This window comes from Phasianus colchicus, chromosome 5 (genome assembly GCF_987193195.1).
Source record: "Phasianus colchicus chromosome 5, bPhaCol1.hap1.1, whole genome shotgun sequence".
NCBI lineage: Eukaryota > Metazoa > Chordata > Aves > Galliformes > Phasianidae > Phasianus > Phasianus colchicus.
The window spans coordinates 24,164,104-24,171,989 of NC_143440.1; the positions used below are offsets into that span (position 1 = coordinate 24,164,104).

At 50.5% G+C, this 7,886-nt stretch overlaps 1 protein-coding gene across 14 annotated transcripts in view; it reads right to left on the reverse strand.

The window, feature by feature from the left end:
• Positions 1-6,311, reverse strand: part of MADD (MAP kinase activating death domain) — a 67,975-nt gene extending 61,664 nt beyond the window's left edge. For 13 of the 14 annotated variants that reach the window (XM_031593414.2, XM_090140896.1, XM_090140900.1 and 10 more), the window contains exon 1: positions 6,179-6,311. The gene's annotated coding sequence lies outside the window, so the exon portion shown is untranslated. Of the gene's footprint in view, positions 1-5,789; positions 5,892-6,178 lie in introns of those variants that run through there. The other variant, XM_090140888.1, reaches the window with a different exon arrangement.
• Positions 6,312-7,886: the final 1,575 nt, after the last annotated feature.

The following is a 7,886-nucleotide window of genomic DNA, read 5'->3' on the forward strand; positions in this document are numbered from 1 at the left end:
ACCGTGTCCACAATGCACTAAAAGCCTCCCTGCCAGGAAGGTTTTCTGCATGCACAAATGCTACACGGATGAGATGCTGCTACTGATCACTGAAAGCAAGGACCCTCCGCAGCTGATGGGATCCTCTGCCCGACGTTCGCACACAGTGCTCCTGCAGGCAGCTGCTGCTGCTGGTTCCTTACTGCTGCACAAAGAATGTGCCAGCACAAATGTGCGATCCTAGAGGTAACTTGCAGATGGCAGAAAGCACGTAGCAGCCCTCGTCCCAGGGGCACGGCTGCATCCAGCAGCAGGTGTTTGCGAACTGCATGGCCCAGACATTCATCTGCTAATTGTTTCCAAAAAGAAGAAAAAAGAACAAACAAGAGCCCCTGAATCGGTCTCCAGAGACAAGAGGGTGAGGAAGAATGGTATGCGAATACTGTTATTCATTTTATTCTAGTGCACTCCTGGGGAAAACCACCAACAATAAACTCATGCTGGAGAAGTGCAGAAGCACACACTTTTACATTACTTGTCATTAACAAAAAAATAACAACAGATTGCAGCCTCAGCCCCGCCTTCACTGGAAGTCCTTTGGTTCAGGCTGCAGCCCCTACTCCCCTCCCCTCTTGCAGATCACAAGTAACCATCTCAGGGAACAGAAATTCTGGCACAAGGGACCTTTGCCAACCCAGCCAGTCCTCCTGAGTGCACGGCTCACACTTGAATTCATCTTTTAGGTACCATTAATCTCTGGAGATTTGCAGTACAGAACAGCAACAAAAGTACTTTGGCTCTCTGCCTTTTGCTTCTTCTAAATCTGTCCATTTCCCCCCTCCTTGCACGACACCGCCATCACAAAACACAAAAGCCACATCATTTATTTCTACCTCATCAGGTCTTTATTGTCCCTCAGATCTCCACTACCATCTGCTTGTACACTTTGCAAAGAGAAAAAATACAATAACCAATCAAAACCTACAGAAAGCCCCTGAACTAAATTAGTTTCACCTTCCGCAGCCACTATGGGATTATGCTCTTTTCCAAACTGGAACAGCTTCCAACTCGAGTTCTGAGCTGAGAAACCTCCTCAGACGCTGCAGAGCAGCCCAGGCACTTCCATCAGCTTGGCATAGGGCAAGTCAGCCAGAGTGCCCGTACCATGGCCACCAGCAGCTTCTTCCAGAAGCCCAACAATGCAAATGCATAGCCTTATCAAGAATTAATAAGAAGACAACACAGCACATGGTATTTAAAATGTGAGAACTGCTGGACGCAAGCACAGCTCCTAAATTATTCAGTCTTTGCTCTTGCCCATCTCCCCGCAGTTGTGGGAGCTGAGAGAAGGGCCTTCTGTGAGAGAGGAAGAGACGTGAGGCAGACACGCAGCCAGGAGGCAGCAACCAGCAGCTTCAAGCTGTGCCAGGGCTCCCTGAGTAGAGGATCTCTGCGCTGGCACCGCCCCCGCCAGGCACAGGGATTCACTTCTTACCTGGATGTGGGCTGCAGCGGGACAACTGGCACACGCTATGGGGTTCCTACAATAAAGACTGGTTATGAAGCTGAAACGGGGCAAATTCAACCAGCATAGAAACACTGAAATGCTGAGAATGAGAAAACAAACACGAGTATTTGAAATAAATTAGTTATTCAGCTGTTCTCAGCCACGGCACTGGTACCCATCAGATCCTATCACTTCTGCCTTATCTCACTCTCCCTCCACATGCCACCCACCTTAATTACTGCTTCTGTCTACACGTCTTCCTCTTCTTTTCATAAACACTGTGCAAGAGCTGAAATTCCTACTCCCAGCCTGATCCTACTACTACTTTTTGTGACAAATGATAGTACCAGCTGGTCAAAGCTGCAAGCAGAGCCAAGAGCAAAGCCTACTCTCTGCCAGAGCTGTGCTAGGTGGGACGTCACGTTACACTCACCCACACATAAACACGAGCAAGGCAAGATCCAAGCCCAGAAGAGACAGAACGGCCTCCAATACCCCTCATAGCCAGTGAGGGACAGAAGGGGCTGAGGGGGCCTCCCAGTCACACCCCGCCAGAGGGAGGGGAAGCACCATGTCTGCTGGGCCCATCTTATGAGTCAGAAGGGAGAAGCAAGATGGTCTGTGGGAAGAAAACAAATGCCCCAAGCATGGTTTAACCGCTACCGAGCGGAAACTGATACAGACACTGCAGCAGAGCAGCTCAGTGTCCTTGCGTGAAGTAATTCTGATGAAATGCAGCAAGGGTCTTCATCACCAAAAGCGCTCCCACTACCCGATGAGACACAACGAGGCAAAGGAGGCAAAACTTTCCATCCCACCCCACAGGAGCCTCTCTGGAGCAAATCAAACCAACTCTGGCAAGAAGATGCAGCAAAATAGGTGTCAAAGCTATGTGTAAGGTGAAGGATAACCATTTGACACTGGCAGTGGGAAATTCAGTTAGCATAAAAACAGAAGTAGGATGCAATAAAGACAGCAACATAGATGATAAAGGGCTTGCAATGCTGTGCAACGCTGCTGCTGAACTCACAGATATGACGAAGAAAAGGCACAGTTTAAGAAAAAAGGCCGTTCTGCTCATCAGACAACACTCAGCTCTGGAGAGCATCAGATGCATTCCTGACAATCTGGATATCTCTGCCCCATGTGTAAAAAAAAAAAAAAAAACAAGATTGAAATCCCAAATACAATTTAGGGGAAGTATTCAGAAATAAGGCCATAAACAACACAGAAAAGAGAAATCCCAACAACCATCACAGGATTGACCCAAGGCAAGGTGATGACCGGTTCTTTTTTGAGGACTGCCCCAGCTGTGAACACTGTGGAAGGCTGTGGAAGAAAAGAAAACCATGAACTTTTGTTCCTTGCTGCCACACTGATGCACTTTTTCCTCACACTGGCCTAGAAAAGCACCAGTCTCTCACTTGACTGCAGTCCCTGAGAACTGCAAGAGAACTGCCTCAGAAAGGAACTCTGGGTGCATGCAAGCAGCTCTTCTTACTTCTACATCACTACAACAGTGCTACTAGCAGATGAGAAAAAGAAACGTATCAGCAATTAACACAATGCCTCACAACTCTGTGGGTTCTGGCCTCAAAAGGCACAGCCCCCCATTTGGGAGCCCTGAGCTGTGAGGAAACGCCAGAGCTCACAGCAGCACGAACCCTCCTTCTACTTGCAGGGGGTGTAGTTTTAGTCAGTTAGTCCAGCTCCAAGAAACAAACCTGGAGCACATTTCTTGATTATCAACAGTAATTTTCACAGGCTCACAACAGATTTAAAGGCCCCAAGTGACAGAGAACCTCCTATCTCCCAAATTATTTTCTCTCTCAGCCAACAGATCAAAGAGTAGCAGAATTACAGAGACTCAGTTACAGAGAGCACACCGAAGGTCATCACCACACTTCTTCATAGCTCTTAAAACACAGAAGGAAAAGCTGCAAACCCTTCTGTGATCAAACAAACACCACAATTATTCCACACATTACCAGATTATCTCACTAAGAACGTTCTCTTCCAACTGAAGCCTCGTGCTGCTTATTTTTATTTCACTTCTTGTTAGGTCACCAACAATGCTTTTCCTTCATGAGAATTTACACTTCGAGAAAGATGGAGATTGCTTAAACTGCAGAAGTTAATCTTACACATTAAGATTTGATTCTAGCTTTCAAATGCTTTCTTACATATGAAGAGTTCTTCCTGTTTCTATAACCTTTCCTCAACTCTGCAAACCCCCACTCATTCTGCATTTTCTGCCTTTGTGCTGAGTAACGACGTCAAAGGCTTTCCAGCAAAGGGGCTGCTCAGAAATGCAACGCATCTTAAATGTAACGTATCCTAAACGTCACAGCAGTAAAGCCAGAGGACACAGGCAGGAATTACTCCAGGCTGTAACATATGTATAACGGAAAGTAAGTGAAACATTCAGCTCCATACCTACTTGTGACAGAGAAGTATCACTTTCCACCCTGTGGGCAGGTGGCACTACCCCCTAGTTAAAGCACTACAGCATGCCATGGTAACGTATCTATGGGTAACGTCAGCCGTAATACCAAGTGACTCAAATTTACACCCTTTTTGTTTCATAAATATTTGTTTTTTCAACTGACTCATTGCACAGGATATGAAATAGAGCAGACCGAGCACCTCTGCAGAAGTATCGCCTAACACATCCCACCTGCACCTATTTAGGTGATTTGATGAGGCAAGATGAGAGGGAAAGAGCTACGAACGAGGAGCCTCCGTGTCCCCAACCCCAAGTGAGATCAAATCAAAGCCAATTTTAATTTAATTTAGAAAGGCAATACAAACAAGTGTTCTAAGCAAAACTTGGTATGCACCGATACATCCTGTCATCAGTCCTGACATCCAATAAAGCAAAAAGCTACTTTGGCAAGGCTCACTATTTAACGTCTCTGGAACTTTTATTTCCCCAGCATTTCTCCAGCATCCTTCTGAGGAGACTTAGGCTGGACTTCATCACAGACACAGCCTGCCTCCTTCCAAAGGAACTGCAGAATGGGATCAAGGCTGCAGAAGAGGCTGGCCCCACAGAATATTTACTCCTGTTTTTCTATAAAAACTTGAAACCAGAAGATCTTGCTACAGAGCCTTCACTTCACTGCCATTCAAAACTTCATCCCATAACTCACTCACCATCAGAAGGGGCCGTGTTGAGCGTGTTACGAAGATGATGTTCTGTCAGTGGGGACACAGTTTTCCTTCTCTTTTTAACAGTAATAGTGTGAAAGCCAACACAAACTTGCAATTCGGAAGAGTAAGACGTTAGTTTGCTAAAAGTTAATTTGTTGCAAGCCCTGACTTTCTGCCATAGTGGAGAGGTACCTACAACAATTTTTAGTGAAGACAAAACTATATTGTTTAAAAAAAGAAATAACGTGTTTGAGACTTGCTGACGATTTTGCATTTTGTTACACACACAGTAAGATGTGTGAGGAGCATGTAATTAATTGCAAAGTGATTAAACCGGATTCGAGAGCTATATTTTATATAACTATAAAGCAGCATATAGCAAAAGGACAATTTATAGCAGTAACGATCGATCGCTTCAGAATTACATAACAAGCCATCAGATGATGGCAAGATGGGATCTTGCAAGAGCTGCATTTTTGCTGTGCTGGTTGCCTTGGATGCCCTCCCTGATGTGTCAGGGTTGCAGATTGTCATTAGTGCTGAAAACTGCCAGCTCTTCTTGTGCCTGCCCGAAATAGTTCCCAAAGCTCAATCAGCACGAAGACCGAAAACGGAGACGCTTCCCAAACGACCTGTATTTGAATGACATCGCTTTGGCTACATGACCCTCGGGACACCAAAACACGCTCTCCCTCCCCCTGCTCCCGCCCAGCGGGAGCAGCAGCCTCCGCGCAGATAAGCGATGCTGCAGAGAGCGCGGCAAGGACACGGAGCGCAGGTGAGCAGAAGCGCCGGCCGGGCTGCTCAGAAAATGGCTGGCTTGGCGGGGAAGCACAGCGCGCCGACACGCACAGCTCCGTCCCACCTCCCCGGGATGCGCTGGGCAGCACGCGCCGCTCCGTGCGTGCCTGGCAGCAGCGAGACGGATGGGCAACGCTCAGGGGAAAAGGAGAGAAGGAAGCCTGGGAGCGAGTCGGCTTGCTTCCAACGCCTGTCATTTCCCTGAGCGCCTCGTTACCGTGCCTCCACACCGACAGCGCCGCGGAGGGCTCCTCTCCCTTCTGTCTGACAACACGACACGGCAAAGCGGTGACGGCCATTTCCAACAGGAAAGCGCTCTCGATTTACACGTTACTTCTTAAGAGCTTACCTAACGTAACGTGCACTTGCCATTCTATTGTCTCGGGAAACGGGGGGCTCCGCCGTTTGCAAGCCGTTCGAGTCGCGCCGCAGCAGGGCACACCTCGCTCACCCCTCCGCCCCCCTCCCCGCCCTGACGCCCCTCAGACAGCCGCCCGCGGCCCACAGCTGCCGTCCGCGCGCCGACCCCTCGCGGCCACCGGCGGCCGCGCCCCCTCCCCTCGCGGCCACAGCCGGCACCCGCGCCCCGCCCCCGGCGCCCCGCGGAAGGGCTCGCCGTCCGCCCGGCATCACCGCGGCGCCCGGCCGGGCGGGGGGCGGCCGAGGCGGCGCCCGGCCCGTCTCCGCGCCCGCTTCCGACGAGCGCCCGCAGGTCCCGGCGCTCCGCGGCCCGCTCACCTGCCCCGCCGCCGCCCCCAGCCGCTCTGCGCCGCTCCGGCAGTTCCGCATCGAGCGCCAGGAGCGGAACGCACCACCGCCGGCCGCAGGGAGGGAGGGAGGGAGGGAGGGAGGGAGGGAGGGAGGGAGGGAGGGGCGGAAGGAACCACTCGCACCGGCGGCGAGGGGTGGGCAGGTACCTCCCGGCCCTGGGCGCCGCGCTCCTCTGAGGGGCGGCGCCGCGCGCTCCCGCAGGACGGAGGGACGGAGGGCCGGAGCGCGGCGTGCAGCCGCCCCGTGGTGCGGCGTCAGAGCGAGGCCTGGCTCCGTGCAAGCAAGGCCGGCGCGAGCGGCAGGCGTTAGGAATTGCCCCAGCAACGAGATGCGGTGCTGGGAACCTGAGCGAAATGCGAGGGCTGCTACCTGCTGGGCCCGGGGTTGGGAGGGAGCAGTGCTGGGGCGAGCTCGAGGCTTGGCGTTCTGAACTTTATACCGACCCATTTATTAGCACGAACCAAAATGACTAAAATAAACTCCAAATGCAAACAAAACTACCACCGATATTCCAGTGGTTTAAAACAAACGAACAAAAAAATGGTTAAAAAAACCCACAGCCGGGGCTTCAGTATCCCATACCCGTGCTCTCTCACCGGGCAGAGGAGCTGGGACTTTTCTCCTGCTCCCCCACGCGCACAGTCTGCACAAGCCCAGCTGCCAGCCATCCAACCACAGCGCTGCCCCTCAGCACCCCCGCAGGAGGCATTTCAAGCACGCCAGCTTCTCCAGAACCCAATGAGCAACTCTAGAGACTTGGAGCAGTGGGAAGCACTCTGCAAATACTAACGCACCGCTGATCTCCTGTCTCCTCCACACCCGCTTACTGACCTCCCTGGGCTAACAGCTCCCATTTGAGAAGCGGTTATAAAACTAGAAATTAACCCTATACTCATTTGCACATAAAACAAAAACAAAAACAAAAAAAACACCACAATCAAAGGACTTCTCTTTGCTTCCAGGATACTGGAGAGGGATGGAGAAGCCAAAACCAAACAAAATCTATTTTCTCCAGTGCCAGCAGTAACATTATTGGCTGCAACTTCAAAATCGGTGTTTGCATGCAGCTCTTCTCTTCAAATTAATAAAAAATGAGATGGCAGCAGCTCAGGCTGCAACTTCAAAGCAAGTGCCTGTCACCAGGCAGCAACTTCATTGCTGCCTCACTTCTGGCTGCTGACAGCCTTGTTCATCAGCAGACCCTTCAGCAGGGCCCAGCTGTCCTCTCATCCATCCAAGGCTGGTCTGGCCTCCCAGCTCTGCTCACTGCTCCCCCTCTCACTCCCTGTGAGCCTCACGTGAGCAGTTTTCAGCTTGGACCTGTATTTCAATTCTGTTGAGCCGGTCTATGTGAGAAGCAGAGTGAAGCACGTGGAATAAAATGGTTAAACTCTGAATGCAGCCCACAAATCAAAGTGAGACGTATAGGTAATAAACAGTCTTCACAACATGCACTTTTATCCACATTTGTTGGCTACAGCACATAGAAGGGTGAACACTGGACTAAATCCCACACTGAAGGTCAAAGAACCTGTGTGGCATTGCACTATTTCTTATTTCACTACTTCCTGCTTCTCCCCAAGCACCTATATCCTCACTTTCTTATTAGCTTGGAGTTTGTTACACCAAGCACTTACTTCACCTTCCTCCAGTCTAATGATGGCATCAGAGAATG